The sequence below is a fragment of the Molothrus ater genome, chromosome 1 (genome assembly GCF_012460135.2).
Source record: "Molothrus ater isolate BHLD 08-10-18 breed brown headed cowbird chromosome 1, BPBGC_Mater_1.1, whole genome shotgun sequence".
NCBI lineage: Eukaryota > Metazoa > Chordata > Aves > Passeriformes > Icteridae > Molothrus > Molothrus ater.
The window spans coordinates 15,832,066-15,858,645 of NC_050478.2; the positions used below are offsets into that span (position 1 = coordinate 15,832,066).

The following is a 26,580-nucleotide window of genomic DNA, read 5'->3' on the forward strand; positions in this document are numbered from 1 at the left end:
TGGTGGCTCTTTGACAGTGTCTGCATTAGTGCAGGTTCGTATTTGTGGCTGGAGGCTAGAGCTGGATATGAATCCAGAGCTGGAGTGTCTCCAGCTCTCTTTTGAAAAATAGCACCTTTCCTTCTGGCAAGTTACCAGAATGTGTTTCCTTCTGCATGCTGTTCTTTCCTATCATGTGTGTTTAGGAATTAGGAAACATTTACTCCAAGGTGTGAAAACTCTCTGCATCTGTGGGACATGAACATATTGACTGTATTGACACCTTTTCATGCTGCCCTGTGTGCCACCAGGTCAGTGTTACCTCTGCACCCTTTTCCCATCTCCCCTCCACATGCACCCACTTGTGTAAGAAATTACTCTTTTTTTTTTCTTTTTCTTAACCTGTTTTCTCAATCAATCATCAGTTTATACTGAATATATTGAGGCAGGAGTGCCAGTAAGTATGGTTGTGCACAAACAGAAATGGATATTTGAGGATCTGAGAACCACTGACAGTTGGTCTCTACAAGCTATGTTTTATTTATGTCTGCACTGTGCTGTGTTGGCAGCATTTGATTCAGCCTTGGGATGAAACCCCTGAGTTTTTGCAAACATGGACAGCCTCACACATGCCTCTGACATTAAATCAGTGAAACACACAGTGCAAGGAAACATATATTTTAAGAAAACTACCCAGATGCACCAGCAACGAGAGGTGTTGAAGTATCTCAAAAGACTAAGACTTAAAATCTTTTTAGAGAAAATGCAGGCCAGGAGGTGCCAGTCAGGCACCAAACAAGTAAATGCCAAACACACAGCTGAGTCACTCATTCAGCACCAGGTTAGACTCAAGCCCATGAGTTTTCATCTGGTAATGGACTGTGTGCCTGGCCTTTGGCAGGGGCTGTGCAGATGAGTGCCCTCCTCAGCACCCCAGTGACCCAACAGCAGCAGCCCAGAGCCAGCTTCACCCAGCTGGAGCTTTCCTACCTCGCAGTGGCTGCCACAGTTGGGCTCAGTGATCTTTGGGGGTCCCTTCCAACTCAGGATATTCTATGATTCCATGATTCACATCAGTGAGGTCTGTGCCTGAGGGGGATTTTCAGATGAGGTTTCAAGAGACATGACTGGATCCTGTGCTGTATTAAACTGCTGGGGAGAGCAGTTTGTCTGTCCCTACCCCCCCAGAAGCAGGCTGAGCCCCAGCTCATGAGTTGCCCTGGCTGTAGCTTGCTGAAAGGGTGGGATAATCCTGCCGAAGCCCTTGGTGGGCTGCCCGTTTCCTCTCCTTCCAACTCGCTTGCTTCCAAAACAAATTCCTGTTGCAAAAATTCACGTCCTTTCAACTCTACATTCCTGCATATAACGCAATCCCTTTGAAAAGGAGGTGAACTGGTACAACTCAGTGAATTTGAAAAGAAAAATATCCCAAATAATTGTTGGAAATGATTGGAAACAAGTATCTCATAGAACAACATGTTTCTGAGTGTTTCCGATAGCAGCAGACAGCCATGGTCTGTTTGCAAAAGCACAGAGACTTACCATGGGCAGGCAGTGGAACTGTGGGAGGCAGAGCCAGCACCATTCCCCTTCTGACAGCCAGAGCTCCTGGGAGGGCTGCCTGCAAGAAGAGGTGGTTGTGTGAAGGTGCTGCCACCATCCATTCCACCAACAGCGAGAGAAATCCCCCCTGCAATCTCAGCTATGGCCCAAGGAACAAACCCTCAACCCCTTCTGCAGCAGAGAGTTTTTGGCATCCATTTGATTTGTTTGGGTTTGAAGAGGAGGACGTGGAGAAGGAGGGGGAGGGTCTGACTCCACAAGTTCAAATTTACTTCTTCAGGAAGATAGTTTCTTTGCAAACTCTTTCCACATTCTTCTTCCTGTTATCTCGACATAAGGTTGAGCATCTTTAAAACTGCATAAGCTTCCCTTAGGGAGGCTTGTTTTCAGATCCCTTCTCAGCCCATTTTAGAGCAGGGACATCAAAGGCAAGGCAAATAGGGTCCCCTGTTAGCTTGGATCCATTTGGAGCTGGTCTGGGCAGTTCCAGCCTGCCACGATGTTCAGTCTTTCGAAGTATTTACTTATCTGACCGACAAGAGAGTTATTTAATAAGTTATGATGTCTGCAGTTTTGTGTAAACAATTTACAGTGCTGTGATTGATGCTGGATGCTGTTTGGAGAGAGGCAAGATGGACTGTATATATTGAGCTTCAGTTTGGAGAGTTCAGGCTCAGGACTGGGCAGTATTCTACCTAATAAATAACAGTAGTTAAACACTGGGGCTCTTGCTGCTTCAGTGCTCACAAAGCCACACAAACAGGACTGAATTAAACCAGAGCAGATGTTGGCCATGCAAACATCTGTGACCTTTGCAGGGGTGCCTGGTACAGTGGTCACAGTTCCTGGTTCTGCTTTTGCCCCTTGCCCAGGTTTTCCCCAACCCTGCAGCACTCACTGGGCAGAAGGAAACAGCTGGTTTTGTGGGTAGGACAGCCAGAACAGATGTGGAGCATCACACTTCAAGCCGCTTCTCCAGATCTAGGAGGTTGAAAGTTGGGAAGTATCACCATGTCCAGGAGGCAGCTCCAGTCCTTGCAAGAGCACAGTGAAATAAGTGGGCTTGCTTCTTTTGGCACAGCTTCAGGTCATGCTACATGGTTGGTTTCCTCAGTCTTGCATTTTACAGCGTCTTTCACCAGGTTCCCAAGGCTGAGGTGAGATTCCTGCTGCAGTCCTCGTTTCCAAAGTCCCTTGTCTGGGTGACTACCTTCCATTACAGGTGTGTATGATCTTGAGAAAATTGGTGAAAGGGGTACTCCCATCTCCAGTGGAGTGACACAGGAGTGTGATTGCTGTGAGTTAGGCGTGTGTGCAGCTCAGCTGGTCAGACACAGCTATGGGCAAGCAAGAGCCCTCATGAGACACCACGGCACAAGGGAGAGGGCATGGACTAACGTCAAACTGAGAGGAACTCAGAGGCTTTCATTCAGTTCAAACTAGAAACAAGTTGTTTCCTTTCTGAACCATCAAAATGTTTCGTTTCTCTAGAGTTAAGCAACATGTCTGAAACTACAGTTTCAGGACCATGCAGTTCCCTAAAATTTTCTGTAATTTCACTTTCTGGTCTGATTGTGGACAAAGGCATGATTCTCAGATCCCCTGAAGTGGACCTGCCAGGCCCAGTGGCTATGCAAGAGCTGAATCTCAAAAGTTTGGAAAAAAACCCTTCTCTAGCTATCAAGTAGCTGTTCATATTGACTGGTCCAGGCAAAAAAAAAAAAAAAAAAAAAAAAAAAAAATTAAAAACCCCTTTATTCTGGAAATCCTATTTCAGACACATTTACTGGCAAAGGTTGACTCCAGGTGCTGTGAGGAAATAATGGCAGGAAACTAAAAGGAGGAAATTAACCCTAAAACTGACCAAGATGTCTGGGTGGTTGAGAGCTGGATAAAGGCTCTATGTACCCATGGAGAGAAAAATGTGCTTCCTCTGAACAGGGACGAGTAACGAAGTATTGATTTGAAGTTATTGAACTGTGGTACTTCATCCATGCTGCTGACCATGGCCTTGCCTAATGGAGAGAAAAGTACAAGGAGGTCTTTCCCATTCAGACTGGAAAAAGGAAAGGATGTCTGAGGCACACGCTCCACATATTGCATTCACCATGGGAGGAAAGTAATGTTCAATACCCTCCTGATGGTCAAAACTGTTTCTGCAATCATCTTCAGCTGAGAAAAGGCTGATTGATCTCCCAGCTTCACCTCTAGTGTTAGTGCTAAAAGGCTGTACTTTTTTATTTAGTCTGTGGAAATCTGCACTCAGAACAAGAAGGATCTCAAGCAAAATGCAGCCTGCCTCTTCCTCCAAAGGGACCATGCAAAGACACATTGCACTTAGCAAAAGAAGTGAAGGTTTTGGGGGGACCTAAGCGGCAGCAGGCTGATGGCACCACTCTTTGTCTCCTTGGAGATATGTCTTGATGTAATTAATGATAAAGAACTGGAGCAAGAATAAAAATGATTCAGAGAAGCTTTGGTATTTTTCCCCCAGTTCAGCTCTATGATTAAACCCACACAGAGCCTCAAATGAGGAGATGAGCTTCAATTATAGCTAAGGAGCAGCATAATGAATTATCTTCTTTGCACTTACTTTAGCTGGTGAGTAACTCAATTTCCATCCAAATCCATGTTGACTATAACTGATATAGCCAATAACTGATTCATCAAGATGCTGGAAGAACGTGGAATTAGAATTGCAGAAGAAGGGCTGTTGCTCTTCTTCACTTCAATATTGCTAATCTAGTGCAACATTTTTAAGAGATAACTTTAATGCTACCTACACTTCTGTGTAAGTCCACCTTTAACAAAAGTTAAATACAAGAAAATGGCCTGCTAATGAAGAGTTTGAATCCCCTCTTTTATATATAATAAAAAATATTTTTATTTGGGATAGTGAGTCCTTAGATTTGCAGACTCCAGCCAAATAGTAGAGAGTATGTTGTGTGGTTTATGTATTTTTAGGGTCTTTTGCTCAGAAAATTCCCAGAGCTGCAGGTTATGAAGTTATAATTTAAATACTATTGAAAAAAATCTGCAGCCTCAGCTTCCTCACGCTGCCCAGCAGTTATGAGTTGCATAGGGTTGGCATTGCTGTGTTTCCAGCCTCAGCTGTGGGTACCAGTAGGAAGAGACAGCTCTCAGAGCAATTTTCCTGCATCCAGGAAAGGAGCCTGTTCCTGGAAGTTACAGGACTTTGGGGGTCCTGGGGCAAAACCAACACGACTTCTGAAACTCTGCTCTGCAACTCTGAGAGCAGCTGGAAAAATTTGAGGGCTGGGTCCATGAGTCCTGTGGAGCAGGAGCTGACTTTCAGAGCTGCAGGATCTTCAGCCCTGGTAGAAGGAGGCACTGGCCCACAGCACTGTGCTCAGGCAGAAAACCAGTTTAATCATTTTTTAAAATAGTGTTTGGGGTTAATTTTGTACAGCAATTTACAAAGAACTCAAGGGATGTTATTGTTTAAATAAATATTTAAGCAAGATCCCGCTCAAGTTAAACACAGTGAACTGCGTGTGAAAAGCAGCAGCATTTGGTTACACATATCCAAGAGGCCAAAACAATTCATTATGAGAAAAGGTGTTGGAGCTGGATCAAACATCATTTTGTTTGATTCTGTTTCTCTGAGGGAAGTTATTGATAAGGAGATTTCTGCCTTCTGCTGATGTGTAGCAGGGGTGCAAACCCTGGCAGTGCTATCCAGTCAGTGTGAATTTGTGTCTGGGTAGGGGTTTCCCAAATTCACCAGTGCAAAAGGCTGAAATGCTCATCTTCCTCACCCTGTGCTAGCCTCCTTCTTTTGAAAAAGGTAAGGCCTTTTTGCCTTATCAGAAATGAGTATTTCTTTCCTGATGACTGTGTATTCACTCCCCTTCTGCATCTGAGCTGCAAGGCAATAGAGCACATAATAAGTCACTTTTCCAAAGTGTCCCTGAAATTGGAGGATTCTGTAAAGGTCACACAGCCCAAGTGACACATTTCATGGATGCATTTGAAGACTTGGCAGATCCCCTGTATTAAGCAGGACTTGATTTATACAGGAGAGCACTGTTTGGATAACCAAGATGGTCACTACAAGAGTACTCAGAAAGGGCTGTGCCTTGATAGGAGACAAAATCTGTACATCCACTCATAAGCAGATTTTTGGATGTTTCACCCTAACACACATCACTGCACAGCAGAATAAAATGAAGACATATTTATATTTGAAATGCAATTGCAGGAAAGTAGCAACCTTCTCTCAGGTCTTGGGTCATTTTGATTCTCTCAAGCCACAGGATCTGAAGACCTCAATCTTACTCTGCAATTACATTCAGAAACCCAAGATTCTGGCATGGATCAGGACAGAAGACTTGGCTCACAGAATCTGTGGAAACATCGGGGTATGCAAAGTAGGTAAAAACTGATAATTTGGGGAAAAAAATAGCATTAATTTCTGAGACAAAACAATTCATGATTCATAACTAATTGGAAACAAATGAGTAATAGTATTACACAAAAGACCCATTTTGTTCATTGAGGAACCACAGAATTAATTGCCTCCAGCAGAGGCAAAGTCCAAGGCACAGTGTTGTGATTGTTGAACCAGTCATGTTCATACTGGTTTAATTCAGGCCAAAACTGTAGGAAGAGCATGGGATTCTCTAAGTGGAGTCTGAGCCTCAAGTAGGTCAAACAATTCATCAAGCCATGAAGGTTTTGGGTTAGCACTCACGAGGTGACCTGACTCTTGCCCTGGGCTGTGCAAGGAGCTGCCTGGGCCAGCTGGGGTGCCAGATGAGGAGGCAGCAGCTCTTTTAGATCTGTGCAAGAAATCTTACGCACAGACTTGACTGCCTCAGTCATGGTGCTGCTCCTACTTGTAATCATCTCATCAAAGTTGTAAGAGCAGCATCCTCCTGGATTTATTTACTTTGTGACAGCTCCCACAAGGACATTCCCAATAAGTATCTCTGCTCCTTCAACTGTCAACTCCACTCCATACTTATTCAGCATCAAAATTTAGGGATGTCCATTTTCTACCTTGGCTCTTGGAGCAGAAGCCCATAAGTATCCACCTCTGCTTTTCCTTTTCTGTTTCAGTTCTCCTGCAAATCCCTGCTTAAAACTCCTGGTTGTGACATCCTTGACTAAGGCAAGGCTGTCAGTGCACAGCAAGCACTGCCTGCAGCACTGGCCAACAATGTCTCACAGCTTCCTAGGGCTCCTTCCCCCCTCCACAGCTGGCTGTAGGCAGCTCTGATCTCCTCACACTGTTCTCACAGCTCCTGTCCTTCTGTTCTTTGTTTCTGCACAGTCTCACAGAGCTGGGTCCTGATGTGTGGGGCTCACAGGAGCTGATGAAGATGACAAAACTTCACAGCCTATCTCTGTGGAAGGAGGGGCTGTCCAGGTCGCTCCATGGTCTGTAGTCATAAAAGAAGTGAGGAAAACCACCTTTCCCTGCCACTGCAGCAGGAGTGGAAACAAGCAGGCTGCAGCTCCTACCTTTGGATGTGGAAATCACGTCACAATGAGCACTGAGATTTTGCCATCTGTCTCCAATGTTGCATATGCATTGCATACAAAAATAGGCTGTTAGAATACTGCTATGACTGAAAAATCCATGAGGCAAGAGATGCCAGAATTAGGCCTCCTTTGTGCTATGTGTTATGGTACAATTGTTAATTAGATGAACACGCAATATTTTGCCAGAGGTCTCAGCTTTATCCCGTGGTACTGGATGGACTTTTTTCACTGGAGATATTCTACAGAATTTTGGTTTTTTCCCTTAGAGTTCAGTGCAGTCCTAGGCTTTATTTTCTTCCCAACTTCTCCTAAATAAAAATGACTGACTTTCCCAAAACTTGGAACTACAATGACACATTTCCCTGTAGTACTTGGGTTCTTCTAGTACTTCTGTCAAGGGTGGTGGTTCTTTAGCCATTTGAATAAAATGGAAAAAGACACAGGCATGTAAGCAACAGCTTGACTGCACCAGGCACTATTTTATCAGGATCTTGGTCACCCATCTCTGCTGTCCCCACAGGGTGACCAACAGCCATGGGGCTGTGCAGGAGTGTTCGTCATGAGGCACACTGGACATTCTGGAGGCAGAGCTCCCACCAGCTCCCATCCCAGCAATGGACATCAGGAGCAGGGCCTTTTGGCACATGCAGACAGTGGGGCACCCACAGCCACTGGCTGCAGACTGGGGACAGCCTCAGCAAGACCTGGCACAGAAGACCCTGCAGGGAGAGCAGGACTGAAGCAAATTCTGAGGTAGCACTCATATTCTCAAAAAGGGACGAAGAATGGGGCAGCTGAGGTTTCATATCAAGCTCTGGCGTGCCTGGACTCTCCCTATGGCTCACACCTTGACATACACCTTCCTGACCTGTTCCCAAAGCCTCCTGACTCCTCATTTGTGCCATGTACTCCTCATTTGTGCCATGTACTCCTCAAACCATTTCCATGCATCCCTCCAGCTTTAGCATCCAAGTATCAGGTCTTTGCTTAGCCCAGCATTGCCTGGGTCCCTGTCTGCCACCAGGCTGTGACAGGAAAGTATCAGTGTTGTTCCCTGCCTCCCTTTCCACTGACCATCAACTCTGCCCTGAGCAGCACTACACAAAGAGCCCATCTTCATTCTGCTCCTCGAGCTGGGATGACTCTTGGATTGCAGAGAGAGGACCTGGGTCCCTGTCACGCTGTGGGGAAGAACCAGGATCTGCAGGAGCTTGGTAGCACTGCTGTTGCACAGGAGCACTGGGGTCAGCACTGGGAGCTGCTGGGATGCTGGCCTGAGCTCACTCATGTGGGAAGGAATCTCAGCAGATTTTGACTGCTCAGCCTTAGCACATCCCTAAGAAGTTGCTATTTTCTCCCTTCAAAGGCTATCACTAAGCCAAATTGGAGGAGATTTACAAAGTTAAAAAAAAAAATCACATTCCTAGCAGAAAGCTGCCAAATTTCAGATCTCAACTCCAGAGCACAGAGGGATAAGAACTATCCAAAAAAAGGATCACCAGATTCCCCCCTCCTGTTTCTTCCTTTCTTTTTTTTCCAGTTGGACAACAATTCCTTTTTCCCTTGCTCATTCTTGGAATGGACAAAACTGGCTGGACAGTTTTGGCTGAAATTTTCCAGAAAAGAACTTATCCCAAGGCAGACAATCAAGTTGGAAGAGCTCAGTCTAAACTTTTCAAGTCTGACAAAGTTACAAGCAACAGCGAAGGCGGTCCTGCAGCAGGACAGAGATGAGTAACCTTTACCACAGGAGCTGCAGCAATCCCACCTCTGACGCACTCAGCATTATAATAGCTGATGATGCTGCTCCATTCAGGTGCATCTGATCACGATTCAGATATGTCACCAGGAAAAAAGCTTTAAGTCAGTCATCCCACTGAGCCTTCCCACACCCCTTCCTACTCGAGCAGCTCTTTCCATCTAACAACTGATCATACAGGAAAACACAGCTCCCTCGCCTCCAGTATTTGTGAGCTGTGTGTGTGAGCTTCTGCTTCTTGGATAGAGGCAGCTGATGCTAAAATGGGATTGCTCTCTGAACTAATGTATTCAAAATTAATAAAGGAAATAAAACAACACACTCCTCTGGCATGTTCCCATGCATATTTTCCATAAAAGTTAATTTTTCCACAAGAACAACTTGTGAGTTTGTGGGGGTTTTGCACTGAATCTTGATACAGAGCTTAGAATTCTTGGCACTGCTTAGGACGTTAAAATGACATCAGCTCCACTTTCTATATTGGAATTTTATAGTTCCTGCCTGACCGCATTTCTTTGTTTTGCACATGTTCTCTCTCTGAGCTGCCTCTCTGCCGTGGTGTGCTCAGAGAATCAGGAAAAGAGGTGTGTTTGTGTTCCTTGCAGCCCTGCTTGTCCCTCCCTGAGCCGGGCACCCAAGTGATAACGCTGCATTTCTCCCCCAGGACAAAGCAGCACTGCTGGCTCAAGGGACAAGGGCACCTTTTCCAGTTCAAAAGCTTCCCCACAGCGTGGCAGCTCCGTGCTGAGAGGAGCTGGCGTGTCCCCCTCTCCTCTGGCCCAGCAGGAGTGGAGAGCATGCTGCCATGGGGAGTGACATGACTGTGCGACAGCGGGGACCGGGGTGGCCAGTGACTGCACACAGGACAATGGGAAACCAGACAGAAAAAAAAAAAAAAAAGGAGTGGAAAGCAGAAGAAGGGGAAAGTGAGCATCTCTGTGAGCAAAACAAGGCTTTCTCCCGTACAGGACAGGTAGCACTTGGAGCAGCATTTTTTGTGCTATCCCGATGGAAGGAGAGAGTAATCCCAACGCAATCATACTGTCCCGTGCCTTGGGGCAGGGAAGGGCAGCATTATTTTAAATTAAGCAAAAATGTGAGTAACGGGTGTTTCCATATTCCCCCCAGCAGTGCCACCCTCTGCCTTTGAACATCGGGTGCAGGAGGGCTGCTGAGGTACTCGGGATCCCCTGTGAAAAGCAGCACAGGGCTGGCAGAGTTAACAGACCCTGGCGCTGGGAGTGCAGTTCCACGGGCATCAGCACAGACATCACGCTTGTTTCCTGGATTTCAAATAAAATAAGGATTCAAGGAAAGATGATGCTTTTCTACATCCCCTGTGACTTGGAAAGCAGTGAGAGGAAAGAAAAGCAGTTAATTATCTGGCACGCCGCATCCAAACATTCCTGAAAGCACGGATCCGCCGTTCCTGTAAGAGTCACGCTGGAGCAGCATTAGCATATCCTCAGTAAACAGACTCAGTGCCATCCTCCAGCACAGCCTCAGCCTCCCAAACGGGATTACAGCAGCTGGACAAACCCAGGAGGGACTACACCTGGCAGTTAGCAAAATGCCAGTTCTGCTGTAGCCTGGCTGGATGACAGCAGTTCCCAGGTTTGCTATTTCCTACAGGCTCAGCTTCTCTGGTGTGTGATGGAGAATCACTGCTCCTTCCTTCTCTGTGCAAGATTTATCATTTCATCCTTTCACTGTCGTGTGGAAATAGCCAGGAGACCAGACTAACATTGGAAGACTGTGAAGCCATTTGCCAAACACTTGCTCTATAACAGCAACATTTTTACAATTGCTTTTGCAACAGCCCTTTTGCAATCGTGTTTATAAGCTCCTTTACAAGCGCATGCAACCGTAGACAGAATGCAGAAAATCTTTACCTTGCTTGCCCAGAGGAGAGAGCCTGGCTTCTTCCTCTCATGGATCAAAAGTAGGATGAAAAACAAACCCGAGGAAGACCCGTGAACAGACTCATCTGCTGAGAGTTGTTTAAATCCCGAGCCTGCTCCTGCTCACAGCTCTAAGTTTGTGCTCTGAATAGAGGCTGTGTTATTTTAACCACAGGATTTCTAGTCATGGGGGAGGAGAGATGGATTAGGTACGTTTGCAATCTAATGCTTCACATTTACCTCAACTGAAATGAACTACTTTTAGCCTGATGTAAATAAGCACAGCTAAGATATAGATTTCAAGAGCCCACTAACCAATTATGCTTAAACTAACATGCTAAATAACTGTGGAAAATTCCAGAGGAATAAGATAACATACTTTTGTGTTCTTTCCTAAATAAAAGGCATGTGTGGAATTTCATGCTAGATACTATGACAAGTGAGGGGCAGCAGATGAACTCCACAAACTAACCTATGCAAGGTATTGTACCTCATAAAACAATATTCCTAACACCTGTTAGCATGGATTTCAGCAGGCATCCCAGAAATCTGCATTTTCATGGCTTGTAAAAAGTACAGATATGAGGGATTTGATTCTAATATTTCAAGTAAAGCTCTCTAAGTTAATAATGCATGATTTTAAAAGGTCACAGTGTCTGTAGTTCTGCAGGAGCACAAACATTAACCCACTGAACTAGTGCCACCTCCAACAGGGATATAAGCTGGATATAACCCTCCTGCAGCTCATGGATTGCTACAGAGAGTGTTAAATGCAGGCAAAATATTGTGCCTAGGACAATTATTTGTGGTTTTGTTGTTTAACCCAGCTCAAACTCTGCCTTCCTTTCCTGGTTTATGGTACTTCAGTGTCACAGCTGATGTGATTGCAAAGCTTGACTATGGCCCAGGCTTCCGTGGCCACTGCCCAGGCTCACATGGCCACATCAGAGCTGATGGAAAAGAGATTTCCTCACTTTCTGAGATGTATAATTTGTAAATAAAACACATTCTTAAACTTTGGGATGAACTGAGAAAAACAATTTGAATGCAAAGCTAGTGGACAAATTCCAATTTGTCTTTGACAGCAGAGGTTTCAGGAACACAAGTTTAATTCCATTTTGGATAAAACCTGGCTCTATAAATAACCTTATCTTACACTTACATAACGCTCTTCATCCCGGGTGCTTTGCAGATGTAATCATCCTTTCTGAAAAACGCGGGCAGACCTCCCAGCCTGGCCCGCAGCATCGGGAGGATGGGGAGGATGGGGGCCGCTGCTGGGCAGGAGGAAGGCAGCAGAGCATCCAGCAGCAGCCTGGCTGGCTCCTGTCCCTCAGCAGCCCAGCTCGTGGGTGCTGGTTGGGATCTCAGCTTGTTGGGTCACCCAGAAACAGCTGAGAGAGTTTCTGTACAGCTCTGGTGTCTGTAACACCAGCAGAGGCTCAGAGCCTGGCACCCAGCTCAGCCTGCAGGCTCCCCAGGGGACTGAGGCACATCCAGAGATGCCAGCCTGCTTCTCAGAGCTTAGACTGAGCTCCCTGAGCTTCCCCCGATGCATGGCTCACCCTGGCTCCCCTGAGCCTGGGGTTTTGTGGGCAAATTGGTAACCTGCTGTAGTTTAGCCCCAGCCAACAACTGAGTACTAAGCTCTCACTCCCTGCCCCTAGCCTCCACAGTGGGATGGGGAGAAGAATCAGAAAAGGGCAAAATCTGTGAGTTAAGGCCAGTCTAATAACTGAAATCAATTTTTCTTTTTAAGAATAGTAATAGTAGGGAAAATGCCCAATACAATTGTTCACCACCTGCTGGTGATTGACCCCTGCCAGCCAGCTCTCTGCAGTTTACACTCTGAGCATGACATCCTATGATCTGGAACATCCTTTGGCCAGTTCAGGTCAGCTGTCCCAGCCATGGCTCCCTCAGCTTCTCGTGCATGAGAAACTGAAAATCCTTGAATTAGTGCAAGCACTGCTCAGCAACCACTAACATTAGTGTGTTATCAACATTATTCTCATACTAAATCCAAAACATGGCACTGTACCCTCCATTAGGAAGAAAACCAATTCTATCCCAGCTGAAACCAGAGCAGGTCCCAAGCATCTGTGCCACAGGCAGAGATGTGCACCTGAGCTAGACACAAAATGTCCCCAAGCGTCCCATCAGCTTACCTCTGGATCATGAACCAACTCCTCCTTCCACCACCCGAGCAGCTCACTCCACCCAAGGTGGCTTTCCTTGGCTGTAATTGTCATAACATCAATCCCACAGATGTTTTCCTGCTACAGGCTCTACCTCACCCTTGCATGGGACCCCACAAGGAAAGCAGGCATGAGAAATGCTCCCAGGGCAGGGGCAGGGAGGAAGCTCCAGCAGGAAGAGCCCAGGTCTCTCAGTTTGCAGATACTGAGGGACCAGGCCCCTGCACCACAATGCTGCAGTCTGCCACAGAGGACTTCTCTTGTGGTCCCTGCTGCACCTGGATGGGGGATTCTGTGCGTACAAAGAAAGTTTCTGTCCTGCAGATGGGTATATTTTTCATTTTCATTTCGCTGTTTCAAAAGGAAACAGCAGGAGGAAGAGAGGCCAGCAGACTTTGCTCTGCAGGTTGACCTGAAAAGAGTCCATTTTTCCAGAGAAACTAAAACCACAAAACTGGGAGGAGGGAAAGCAAAAATAATTTTGAATTAAGTGAAAGCTTTCGATCCCAATGCATGGTTTGGTATTTCTAGCTTATCTCTTAGGTCAGCCTGTGCTCAATTTACAAAGAAACAGCACTTTAAAAACAAACATAGAGGAAATTTAGAATTTCATTTCTGAGATGTCAAGGCAAGACATTTCAGCATTCTGCATAACTCCTGTTTCTTTGGGGTGTGGACAAAAGTACTAACAGAGGGATGGGTTTAGTGTTTCCTTTGTTCTCCTGGACAAGTCAACAAGCTGAACACAAATTCACCTCCAGTTCCTTCAAGTTCACATTATTTTGCAAAGAAACCCCAATATTTCAGTTTGAAACCTTTGCCAGAGTTCGACTCTGTCACAGCATCCAGCATCTGGAAGTCAAAGGCCTGCTTATTGGTGATGTTTTGTATTTTGCCCCTGTACCTTGAGGCAGCTCAGACCTGCTCCCTGCCTGATGTACCCTGCTGCAGTACAGACCACAAACACTCTGCCTCCAAAACAAAGGCAGCCCTGCAGTTCCCTCTCTCTTCATCATGGTTCCAAGCTGGAATGGCTGTTTCCCAAGCATAAACAGCAACAAGTCATTCCTGGCCTGTGAGAGGAGCGTTCCCTTTCAGCAGCCTCATGCAAGGCTGGATATTTCTCTAATCACTGGCTGAGGTCTGGAAGCTGCTGTGCTCACCTGCCTCCCATTAAAGCCTGCAGAATAAAACACATCCCTATTTAGGGATTCAGTTTTGCACTCCAGTCAGCATTTCTATGAATTGGGCAACAAACAAAAGGAAATGTGAAGCACAGTAAACTGCACAATAAACTGCACAATGAAGTACAATTTTGCAGCATCAAGAACTCCTACGCTGGCCACTCCTTCTGAGATAATGAGATGAAGACACTGTAATGGACATTGTTGATGGGAAATTACATGTTAAAGGAACTTGAGTAGTTGCTAATTTATTTTGCAAGTTTTCTCCCTTTTTTATATAGTGAAAACTGGAAGTAAAAAGTTTCTATTTCTTTTGAATTGGGAACATCTTCTAGAAGTGATATTGCCGATCCACACTGCTAAAAGATCTTCCATTAGGATTCACACAAAACAACTTTGTGTTTGATCTAGAAAACATGAGCTTTTGGGGAAAGGAGCCCATTGGGAATGGTAACAGACCACAATTTGGACACTTCTGCTCTACAGTTTTGACATCTGGTACTTCTGTTGTAAAAGAAAGCAAATGTTTTCTTTAGTCAAAGCGCTCCATGGACTGAGGCCCTGAACCAGCACTTCACCATATCAAGCACAATAAGACACAAAACTGCCATAGGTGTCAAAACTAAAAAAAAAAAAAAAAAAAAGAAAAAGCAGGGGAAATAAGTGAATTTCGTGCATCTGAATTATTTTCTTTCTAGATTGCACTGTTTCCTTCTGTTTTGTTCTATTCCTAAAATTCCACCAACCATGACCATCAGTGAACATAAAACACCAAAAGACAGGACAAGCTAAAATGACACAAATTTACAGTTAATTGCAGGTTAATCCAGGCAATTTCACCAAAGAGCTTCCCCTTAAATGAGGTGTGGGCACCTTTGTTACAAGCCCAAGGGGAAAAGGGGGGTTCCAGGCCCTGCTGATGGGCACTGGAGGGCTCTGACAGCCATTGACCCTACGTGGGCTTTGCTTCCCCTTTCCAAACCCAGCAGGTCTTCCCCCTACCATGAAGAAGTTGCTCCCAACCCATCAAGAAGGATCTCCCAGTTAATGGCATTCAGACTCTGACCCTCATTCAGGGTTGTGTGGGATACAGCCCATTGCACAGAGCCCCAGGCACCCATGGGGAGGTGGCAGGTCCAGGGGAGGGGGGCACCCCCAGCCTGGCTCCAGGAGGTTCAGGTGTGCTGAGGAAGGGCAGGGACATGCTGGTGTGGGCTGAGCCCCACAGCCAGGCCCTGCAGGCTTTGCCATGGCTCTGGCATGATGAACAGCTTCAAATCCATCTCCTTCTGGAATGAACACTTGTGGAGGAAGGTTTAAGTTTCACATCTTAGCCCTGTTTCAACAATCAGCTTCATTTCACAGGGCAGAAACCTCTGAAGCTGTGTTGAGTGTTAGTATGGGAGTACTGGAGAAACCCTGAAGTATATCATAAACTAAAGTATATAATAAACTAAAGTAGATCACAAACTAAAGTATATCACAAACCACCTGAAATGGTGCAGGCTCTGCTCCCCTGCAGTGCTGGGTCACAGGGAACTGCAGGACTCTGCAAAGGAGCAAAGGATTAAATGACTCCAGGACAGACCTGCCACTGGCCATGGACCCATCAGTGACAATGGGTAGTGCCTCTGGGATAACATTATTTAAGAAGGGGAAAAACTGCCTGGAATAACAGAGGAGAGGGTAGTGAGAGAATGTGTGAGAGGAACAGCCCTGCAGACACCAGGGGCAGTGAGGAAGGAGGAGGAGGAGGAGGTGCTGCAGGCACTGGAGCAGATTCTGGTGCAGACCAAGGTGAGGCAGCTGTGTCCCCACAGCTCCACACTGGGGCCCAGCTGGAGAGCCCCACACTGGGGCCCAGCTGCAGGATGTCAGCATGAAGTCCCTGGTTTAGCTGGTGGATTCAATGACACAGAATTATAATGAGCATTCAATGAGACAAATAACAAATCCTTGTTCAGATGGAGGTGTCTGGGCACATTGTGGAGAAAACAGGGAAAATGTAGGCTGAAAGGAACATAGGGTTTCAGAGGTCCGGAAAATAGAGGCTAATGAGGAAAACAGCAGAGATCTCTCCTAACCTTAAGAAAATACTGGTATTCAGAGAAAGGTGTGATGGTTCTTGTTAGGTAATGACAGTGGTTTTCTTGTTTCTCTCACACCCCTGATGGCAGGAGCCCAGGGACTCTGCCAGACCCCAGGACCATGGACTGCAAAATGAGCCACGTTAATTGGAAGATGCCACCCCACAGCCTATGTCTTGTGGTCATTTTGGCTTTTCACTCTATGCCATGAAAGCAAATTGCAAAACCAGCCACCTGGAAGAGAGTGGGTCTGGCCCCATGGCTGCTCCTCTGGGAAAAGGAGTAATTGCTGTTCATGAAACAAGAGTGGGTCTGACAGAAATTGCAGTCCTCTGCCATGGCCTCAGTGGCTCCTTGGCTGTTTTCATGTGACAGCTCTTGATAATTTCAGCAAGGCAGAGTGTGTTCATGTGGCAAGGAGGGGAAAAAGTCTCTTTTTAGTGTATCCAGAACTGCAGCCTTGCCTTCAGCTACTTACCTGCAATTACTTCTGTCACAACTAGCCAAGTGGCTGTCCAGGATGCAGTGTGAAAGCCTGTCTGAAGGAAATGCTGAGCCACAGATATTTCTGAATAAAAAGGCAGAAAGTGTGGCACCACCCCAATGATCAAGCTTTGTGTTTGTTTTCCACAAGAGAAGTTAAGTGATATTACAAGACTTGAGGGAAGATGCTTCACTGACCTGCTCACAGGCATTCTCCAAGCCTTCATCTCACCTAGCAGCCCCAAGGAATTTGCTCAAAAATTATTAAATGTCTGTGGAAGTTCTAAAACTGTACTGAGCCCTGAAGCCCTTTGCACTGTCCAGGGTGGGTAGGGTGATGTGGGGCTGTCTTTGCCTTGTTACAGCCATATCAGCCCTGAAACATTTCCTCTTAGAGAGAATCATGGAACCATAGATTGGTTTGGGTTGGAAGGGGCCTTAAAAATCATCTAGTCCCAAAGCCCTTGCAGTGGGCAGTGACACCATCACTAGCCCAGGTTGCTCAGAGCCCCATCCAACCTGGTCACAGAGATCACCCCAGGAAACATCAAAATGCCACAAAGGATCTGCACAATCTGCTTTGAGCTGCCTTTTTTTTCTGTTCTTCTAAAGCAAGACAGCTAATCCAGAGCTAAATCTTGTCCTTCCCAAACAAGTAAGAGGCCTGAATAATGTACTTTGTTTCAGACATGAGGATTTGATCCCCAGATGTATCACAGACTCCCTGCATCACTTCTGGCAAATCACCTTTGATGGATTTTCATACACTCGGCTCTAAAGCCAAGTCGTTATAGTAACTACATGAGGCAAGATCCCCAAAAGATCTCATTTCCCCTTGTCCAGAGTTCTTTGGATAAATTAGCCCATTATTTTACTTACTAATGGAAGCTCAGCTCTTCTGAAAACCTGCCTGCACTTGGCAGACCCAAGTTCTTAGGAAATTTTATCCCCACACCTCTCTGTCTCCATTCCCATCTGTATGCTGAAATAAACCATCTTTCCTTGCAGCCCTTGGTCTGGCTTTTCTGTTCCAACCACAAAGGCAGGTGGTGAGACCTCTAACCTGTCTTTCATGCAGGGCACAAACCTCTGGCACGCATCTGCCTGCCCCTGCTACACAAATACACACTGTTGGCAGCAGGAACTGAACTTAAAAAAGGTAAACTGCTCAGAGGAAGGACATTGGAAAGGGAAATAAAACATCATGTTAGATTCCTCTTTGATGCACTTTAATCAGTTTTCTCTTATAAGATCCTCAGTGTTTGGGACCTATTTCTGCTGTGTACACTTGGAGGGTTAGAAGGCACATTCTTTGCAAAAGGCAGAGTAAATCTTCTTTGGGTTTTTAATAATGAAGATGAATAAGGATGAGCATGCTTTCTCTAGGGCAAGCATCAGAAGGAGCAAAATACCAGGAGTTCCCAGGAAGTAGAGAGAAACTGCACTTAAGGTCAGAGCAAATGGAACTTTCCAATTTTATGGCCATAGCAAGCCTTTTTTTTTTTCCTAAAACTCACATTAACATAGGATTTCTCAGATGCTGGAACTGCTCCTGAGCTGTGGAAACTTACTCACAACCTAAGGTGCAAGAGTCATTGTACTCAAATGATGCACTGCCCCTAGCAGACCAAAACTCATTCCCTCCTGTTTGCATTCTAGAAAGCCAAGCCTCACACTTGGGTGTGCACTGACTGGCCATGTACAAGTGTTTAGAGGCAAAGGAGAAAAATAAGGCAAAGAACTTTTTGGCAAAGTTCTGATAATCAGACTCAGATGTGCACTATGGCCAAAAAGCTCATAGTAACCATTCCCAACAGAAGTTACAAGAAAGCAAGGTAACATTAAGGAGCATAATGCATTGTTTGTCAGATGAGTCCATCCTTCAGAGACACAACCTGCAGGCCTGACAGAGTGGTATTTTTGAAATCTTGAGGGCATTGTAGAAAGTTTTAAGTGCCAGTAGCTTCTTCTAAAGCCAGGGCATTTGGCACTGGATGGGCCAAGCCCTGCTCTGAGGCTGTGCTGTGGATGTGCTGGCACTGCCTGCCACAGAGCTCATCACAAGGCAGCTGGTGGAATCAGGGTCAGCCCTGTGTCATGGCCTGCTCTGCTTTCACCTCGCTGCAGCAAGTCAGAAAACTCACAGAAAGCCACCAGTCTCAGTCTGGGCACTCATACTTCATGCTGGTCTGTTCAGTATGGAGAAGGCATCCCAAAAATATTGACATCTGCATCCATGTTCCATGGATGGTGGAGCCACACTCCTGTGCTTGCCCCCTTGCTGCCACTGCAATCCCAGTTTTCAGTGCCAAGTTACCATGCCAGACATACTCAGGGAGGACCCCTGCACAAGGACAGTGATGCAGTGACATTTCCCATCACACAGAAGTGTCTCTGAAGACAGAAGTGTGAACATTTACCTGAGCAACACCAAGGTGCAAATGTCTTAGTTTTGTGTGTTACTCCTTTGTATGGATGCTCCTGAGTTTGAAGCTGGATTTTTTAAACTGTAAAGTAACAATCCATGTGGATTTCATTCCTTACCATCCCCTTTGCAGTGCATTTCAGTTCTCTATAAAAAAAGCCCTGTCAGGCTGTTCTGGGCTCTATGCAGGGAGTAGCCTGGATACAAAGTCTTTTGCTTTTAGCAAATCTCTTCAAACCAATTTAAGACAGGAGCAGTTTGAAGCTTTTACCCTCTGAGAACTACTTGGCAGCTCAAATGAGATGAATTAGGCCAGGCTCCAGAAGATGTGACGTTGTCACAGCAGGGTCAGCAGCAGCCTTAGCCAGCATCCTGATCCCTGTTTGCAGATGGGGTGAAAAACCACTACAGCCTGTCCTCAGCCACAGGAGGAGATGAGTGAGACACCACAGAGCTCAGAGCACCCCTGGCTCTGTGGGCACAAAGCCAGGCTGCTGCTCCCCACTGCTGCTTGGTGTCTCCCCTGCCCAGATGTGAGGGAGCCCCAGTCCAAGGATGTCCAAGGACAGGAAGGCAAGGTAGTGTGCTGCCAAAATTCAGGCCCACACAACATTTTCCATTATTGTTCAGATTTGTCTCCTTGGTCTCATTATTTTTTTTTCCATTTGTTGTCTTCCTTTGAAGGAGATATGTTTGAATTTGTTATGAATTCTCAGAAGCAAAGCAGTTAACCATTGATGATTCTCATGCATCTCTGTGTGCTGGTATTCCAGAATTAGCTATAAATGGGGTTTTTTTAAAAGATTTGTATTTGAGGCAGACCAGAAAAACAAACTTCCACTATGGGAAAACTTGTAAGATTTGAAGAAGCTTAGGAAAGCTCTGTTGTGTGGAAGCAGAGATGCTTGTCTGGTTTGCTTGCAGAAGTCTGGCTTCCCTAGGAAGGTTACTGGGTGGGGAGGGGACCTTAAACAAAACCAGGTGCTGTTGTCAGCCCTGCAGGTGTGTGGGCTGGCATTCTGGAGCCCTTTGGTGCTGAGGGGCTTTGTAGCAGGAATCCCCATGACAGCAATTTAACTCCCCTGGCTGCTGCAATCTGTCAAAATTGACATATTCCCAGAGAACATTCCCATTTTGGCCAACTGGTATCTTCACATGCAAGCAAACATTCAGCTGGAAAATATCCAACAGAATCTAGGCCCCACCCTGTGCTGCACCTTCCCACTGGTTATGCACTGCAGGCTGGCATAGCTTTCACAAGAAAATTAATCCAAGAGGAGCCTCCACTGAACCAGAACCAGCTTTGGACTATTAAGACAGCAAAACTCTGTGCATTTTTTAGCCAACCCAGGCAGTGCCATAAATGTGACCACAGCCAGTCCACACCAGCTCCTGTGGTGATGATGTGAACTCATTGATCACTCCAAGTCCCATGGAAACCAAGCTGCCTGAAAGCAAACCTGCTCCTTCTCCTCCCATTTAGACTCAACTGATGAGCAAAATAACAGAGAAGAAATTGCATTAATTAGGTAGTCACAGTCACAGTTTACATTTTACAGCCCCTTTATGCCTCTTAAGGAAAAGAAGCATAGTGTTGCCTGCGTCAATCTGAAGATAAAGTCATTTCTGAACTTAGGAAACCAAAGATCACAGCTCCTTTATAGTTTTATTTCCTAAGTATCTACAGATATGAGATTATTCATAGCATTGCTTTACAATATGTCACCCAAAGTTGAGTTTCAGGTTTTTTAACTGAAATACTTTGTTTCCTCCATTTTACAGTTAAAGAAACAGAAACCTGGAGGTTTTAAATTGCCTTAAAACACACTGTATGTCATTGTCAGATTGATGACTCAAAGAGCAACTCTTGACCTGTGCCTTTTCATCTGACTCTGCTCCCTCAGAAGGTCCCAGCAGAGTGATGAGGGTGATATGGCTGGTGCTGGTGGTCCTACCAATAGCTGCTCAAAACCACTGGCAAATCCAAGTTATAGAATTTAGCATCAAACTACAGAGAATCCCTGCCACAGCCAGGATCCAAGCACTGTCCTTTCAGTGACCCTGCTCTTTTCACAGCTTCTCTTCTCCATTTGCTGCAGTCTTGTGCTGCCATGGTGTGTTGTCCTCCTCCTTCACTGCTCTCCCACCACCAGTCCCTTGAGGCTCTGATAAAATCTGGGGGGGGCTGCTAAATGTTCAGGAGGCTAACTAGATCAAAATGTGAATCTTAAAATTGAGGATAATCCTCCCCCTGCAAAAATGTGCCTCCCATCTATCCAAGTGACAGCACCCTGATGCTCGGGGGATTCCGTGTTTGCACCTCATGGAACAGGCTCTGGCTTTCCTCTAATTCTCCAGCTCCTAGAATAATCTTATTATGTGAAAATGCCTTATGTGAAGTTTATTTAAGGAAAATATTAGTAGCTCTCTTGTTTGAGGAGAAAAGCTGAAACATATGAAACTAAGGGGATCAAAATCCCAGAGGTAAATTAAAGAGCTGTTGGATGATTATTCTCAGCTCCCCCCTCAGGTTGCCATTGCTTGTGAGGTGCTCTCTCACTTGTGAGACCTTTGTCTGCCTGTTAGGAGGCTCTCTAAAGCCCAGGCCATGTGCAATCTGTGAACCACAGCTCACACCATGTATCCATCCCAAGCCAGCCTCAGGCCAGAGTGGCACAGGGCACACTCTGCTGCAGGGCTGGCTCTGCTGGGAGGGACAGGCACAGGCTGAGCCCAGGGCAGGGCTGCACCAGGAGTGAAGGTGTGCAGTGAGAGCAGTGCCTTGCACTTGGCAGGAGCCCCCTTGGTGAGGGAGATGGACACAGTGCAGGTGTGTGAGAAACCACAAGTTACCCAGGAGGAGCAGAGAGGCTACACTCACCCAAGTACCCCATGGAGCTGTCTCCTGAAAGCCAGACCTGCCTTAAACAAAGCCAAAGTGCCATCCTCTCATCAAGAACATGTATGCTGGATCCTCTTTTATCCTATTTCAGTCAGACAAAACCAATTTTTTTGCTTAAATCTTTAATGTCTCCTGAGCATTTTCTTCTGCATGCTCAGCTGGTGGTCACTGCAGAGCAGAGCTGGCAGTGGATCTGGTGTGAGCAGATTTGCCATTGATGTGCTGCCCATCTTTGGAGCAGTGTGGTGCTCATGGTGCCCTGGTGGCATGGGGTGTTTCTCATCAGGCTCACTGCTGGGTGTCTGTGTTGAGTGGTGCCTGCTGGGCTCCAGCCTCCTGGTGTGGAGGCAAGGGCACCCCATGAGCTGCTGGCCATGCTGGGGAGCCAGTGCTGCAGGCAGGGAGGGGCTCAGGAACTGTGCATGGAGGCACACCCAGCTCCCACTCAGGCTGCACTGGAGAGGGGACTTTGCTGCATCACTCTCAGCTTCTACAGCTTCAGCATCCCCAGCAAGGCTGGTCTCACCAGACAGCAAGAAGCATCTCACTACAGAGAAGGTGAAAACCCTTACTCATTGCCTTGAACAGGTGATTTTTTTTGCATGAGGTTTCCTAGTCTGAAGCTCTGCCATCTGCTCTGGTCCTGCAGGGGCAGCATTGGCTGGCCCTCAGGGCATGCTGCAAGGCAATTTGCTTCCAGGGCTTTTCCTGGGCTCTAGGGAGGGCCAAAGCAGCTGCAGTCTGCAGCATGCCCAGCCAGGGCAATGCAGCACTAATAAACAACTCTAATTAGTTGCTGTGGTAGTGCTTGAAGCTGTGGATGGAGACAGCTGGTTTCCTGCCCTGGGATGCAGCACCTTCACTGTTTGGCTCTTCTGGCCAAAGAGCTGAAATCCAGCCATGGCCTCATGGCCACGAGCACCTCCCGCTGCTCTCAGAGCTCCCTGCAGGGAGGAAGGGCTGGGGAAAGGCCCTGAGAGCCAGAGCTGGGAAGTGAGATGCTCTTTTTCAACCTCCACTCATTAGTGGTGCTCATTAGCCCAACTCTGAGCACTTCCCAGACATGTGCTGGGCATCCAGCAGGTGAGGAGCTGATGAGAGCAGAGCCTGGTTCAAAGGTCACGGTGAGGGCTGTGCCTGCAGCCCTGCCTGGCCTGGGCTACCCCAGCAAGAGCAGTAACGCTGTTCTTGCTCTATCCTGTATTCCTGGAACATTATCCATGTAAATTCTTCCACTCTCCCATCTCCTGGGGAAGTCCATTAGCAGTGACATTAAAAAACAAAAAGCCCCAGAAACTGGAGCCAAGGAGTTTAGCCAGTTTAGAAGCAGGTGTGGCCAGGCTGATTGGCCAGAGAAAAAGGGCCAAAAGCCAAGTGGTCCCACTGGTCACATCTGATGACCAAAAAGGTGTTGAGCACTGCAGGAGCATCCCTTCATGTGCATCCCCAGCCCCCTGGGGAGGGTGTCCTGGCTGGTGTCTGCTGCTGCAGCTGTACTGCAGGGTGGCTGTTTGTTTTTATGGTTTTCATCCTGCATTGATGAACAGAACTGCTTCCTTCAATATTTTATTTATTGATCTTTCAGAATAACATTCATAGTTTTGAAAAATACAATTCCTCTTATAAAGGTCAGCTTTTTAAACTACCCATGTATTTCAACACAGTATTGGAAAATATCAATATAATGAAAATATTGTGCTTGAAAGCTTGTAACCACCACAACTTTGGTGAAAGGAGAGCAGCTGGGTATTTTTGGCCTGGCAGTTGCTTTCATGGGAGTGCCTTGCAATTCTGTATCTCAGATTTGCAGAGTGACAGTACCTTTACAAGCAAGGTGCTCCTGCCAGAATGGTGAAGGGACTTATCTCCAACAAACACAGTTTCTACTTGTTCATATTGGTGGACTGACAGCAAAACAAAGCAAGAAATATTTTTCTTTCCCCTTTCTTTCTCCTTCTTATTTAAACAGGAGGAAGCCGTCTTAAAATGACTTCACTTCAATGTGAGATGGGAAATTGCTTAAATGACTACTCTGAGGAAAAAGAACAAAATAACAGAGAGAGGACACCAGGGGAAAATGGTGCAGAAAGCAAGCAGCATTTTCTTTTTGCTGTTGGTGTAATGGGCAAATTACATACATGTGTGCTGTTGGCAGGGCTTCTGGAGATAGCTCCATGCAGCCAGGCTGGTAATCTCACCCTGTGGGAGGTGGTTTTGGAAGGGGGCCTGGTGCCACAGAGTCAGGGTCACCCACTCCTCAGTGACTCTTGTAAGGGGCTGCAGCAGCCCCAGAAATGCAGGACATGCTAAAAGGATCTTTCTAGTGTGCTTTACAGGACTCCTTCCCACTCTGAGGAGACTCTGTCTGCGGGGTGACAGACGCTCCCCTAAAATAATGTGGGCTCATGCATGGTTTCTCACGAGCTGAAGGACAGCAGAGGACTGCAGCTGCCCTTAGAGCTCCTCTCTCCAGAGATGCCACAACTCTGCTGGTGTCTGAGTCCTTCTGGTAGCAGCGGGAACAAGCAGCAGCTGATGGTGGTACCCTGGCTGCTTATTGGGATGTGAGAAGGTCAATTCAGTTGGGTGTCACCACAGTCAACCTGTGCCAGGGACAGCTGGAGGCACCTGGCCAGTTCAGCTGGTTGTCACTATGGTTAACCTGTGCCAGGGACAGCTGGGTGTCACCTGGTCAGTTCAGCTGGGTGTCACCATGGTTAACCTGTGCCAGGGACAGCTGGGTATCACCTGGCCAGTTCAGCTGGGTGTCACCATGGTTAACCTGTGCCAGGGACAGCTGGAGGCACCTGGCCAGTTCAGCTGGGTGTCACCATGGTTAACCTGTGCCAGGGACAGCTGGGTGTCACCATGGTTAACCTGTGCCAGGGACAGCTGGGTGTCCTTGGCCAGTTCAGCTGGGTGTCACCATGGTTAACCTGTGCCAGGGACAGCTGGGTGTCACCTGGCCAGTTCAGCTGGGTGTCACCATGGTTATCCTGTGCCAGGGACAGCTGGGTGTCACCTGGCCAGTTCAGCTGGGTGTCACCATGGTTAACCTGTGCCAGGGACAGCTGGGTGTCCTTGGTCAGTTCAGCTGGGTGTCACCATGGTTAACCTGTGCCAGGGACAGCTGGAGGCACCTGGTGTCCACGTCAGGAAGCCAATCCTGCAGGACCAGGAGCCATTTCCCCCAGTGCATGGCCTGGTTTGGGTGGACAGCAGATGGTGCCAAAGGCTGCAGGGGCTGAAGGTGGCTCAGGTGCTCAGCCGTGTGAGATGTGCTGCCAGCCCCACACCCTCCTGCCTCCCTGCTCTCCTCACCAGTGTGTCACCCTGCAGAGGCTGCTCTGCCTGCCCACACACAGGAACCACAGAGAGCCATGCAGTGGCTCCCTTGCAGCATGGGACTCATGATTCAGCTGGGAACTGGGAGGTTATCAGGATAAGGACTGAAGTGACAAGGACCTGTTTTGGCAGGGGTGGTATTTAGCAGCTGTCAAGTGTTCTGTCTTGGAGCAGGAAAAGCTGTTTATGTTAAGCCATTACAAAAACTGAAAACAATTCAGCACTAATGCCTACATTTCACTTCACTCTCAGTGGAAGATGCAGGAAAAAAATCTGAGTTTTCAGCTTTCTATTTAAGTGGGAAAGTTTCCCTAGGAAAAAATCTCTGGCTGGCTAATAGCTAATACAGAAATTACTCCACTTTCTCCCAGCTGTTCCCCAGCTCTCCTTTAAGGGGAATCAAGGAATATCCAGCTACAAAATGATTGCTTAAACTTGTAGTATTTCAGGATTACAGCCTTGTCTGAAAGAGATATTGCAAAAATTTTGGTTCTGGCAAAAAGATAAGCACCAACTCACTCATTGATACAGAGGATGGAAGTATTATGTCACTGAAATGGAAATTGGCATGTTTTTTCCCTCTATAAAACAATTCAGCTAATCAAATCTGAGAAATACAGGAAACCTCAGTTTGAAAAAATACACAAATATACCTTTACAGTTAATCATCCTTGATTCCTTCCAGGGCAGTAAGCTTCCCTGTGGTCTTGCCATCATTAGACAAACTCAACAAAACCCAGGGACAGTGATGTGGAGTGCTGCAGAGGTGGTGTTCAAGGGTCAGACAACCTTGGACAAGTGTCTCAGGTTGTACCAGTGGACAGAGAAGAGCAGCTCCATAAAAGCCCCCTCTGCTCATGGCCTCAGGATGAACATAAATGCTAACTGGAGAGGTGTTACAGAACACACATCTGAGGATACACAGCAAATTCAAACAAAAGAGCCAGGGAAAGAGTGAAGAGGCTGCAAAAACAAAGTGAAGCTGAAATAAAATGAGTAGTTGGAGTAGGGGGTATCAAGGCTACCACAGCATAAGGAATCATGAAAGAAAAAAATGTATGTGGTGGTTTGTGTTTGGGTAGTGGCATAGGGCATACATTAGTAAAGCAAAAGACCTGACATTCATTTCAGAATAGGAAACATGTCCTTGGAGGGCCTGTAAATCCTCCAGAGAGCAGGGCTTGCTCTGTTCACTGCCATGAGACACTCTACCAGCTCCCCTGGAGAAAATCCTTATCAAGAAGGT

General features: G+C 46.6%; 1 protein-coding gene across 2 annotated transcripts in view; it reads right to left on the reverse strand.

The window, feature by feature from the left end:
• Positions 1 to 10,863, reverse strand: part of JCAD (junctional cadherin 5 associated) — a 60,283-nt gene extending 49,420 nt beyond the window's left edge. Inside the window, exons 1-2 of one of the 2 annotated variants that reach the window (XM_036398184.2) lie at positions 10,702 to 10,862; positions 1,522 to 1,600 (exon numbers count right to left, since the gene is read on the reverse strand). The gene's annotated coding sequence lies outside the window, so the exon portion shown is untranslated. Of the gene's footprint in view, positions 1 to 1,521; positions 1,601 to 10,701 lie in introns of both variants that reach the window. The other variant, XM_036398173.2, reaches the window with a different exon arrangement.
• Between the last annotated feature and the right edge of the window lie 15,717 nt (positions 10,864 to 26,580).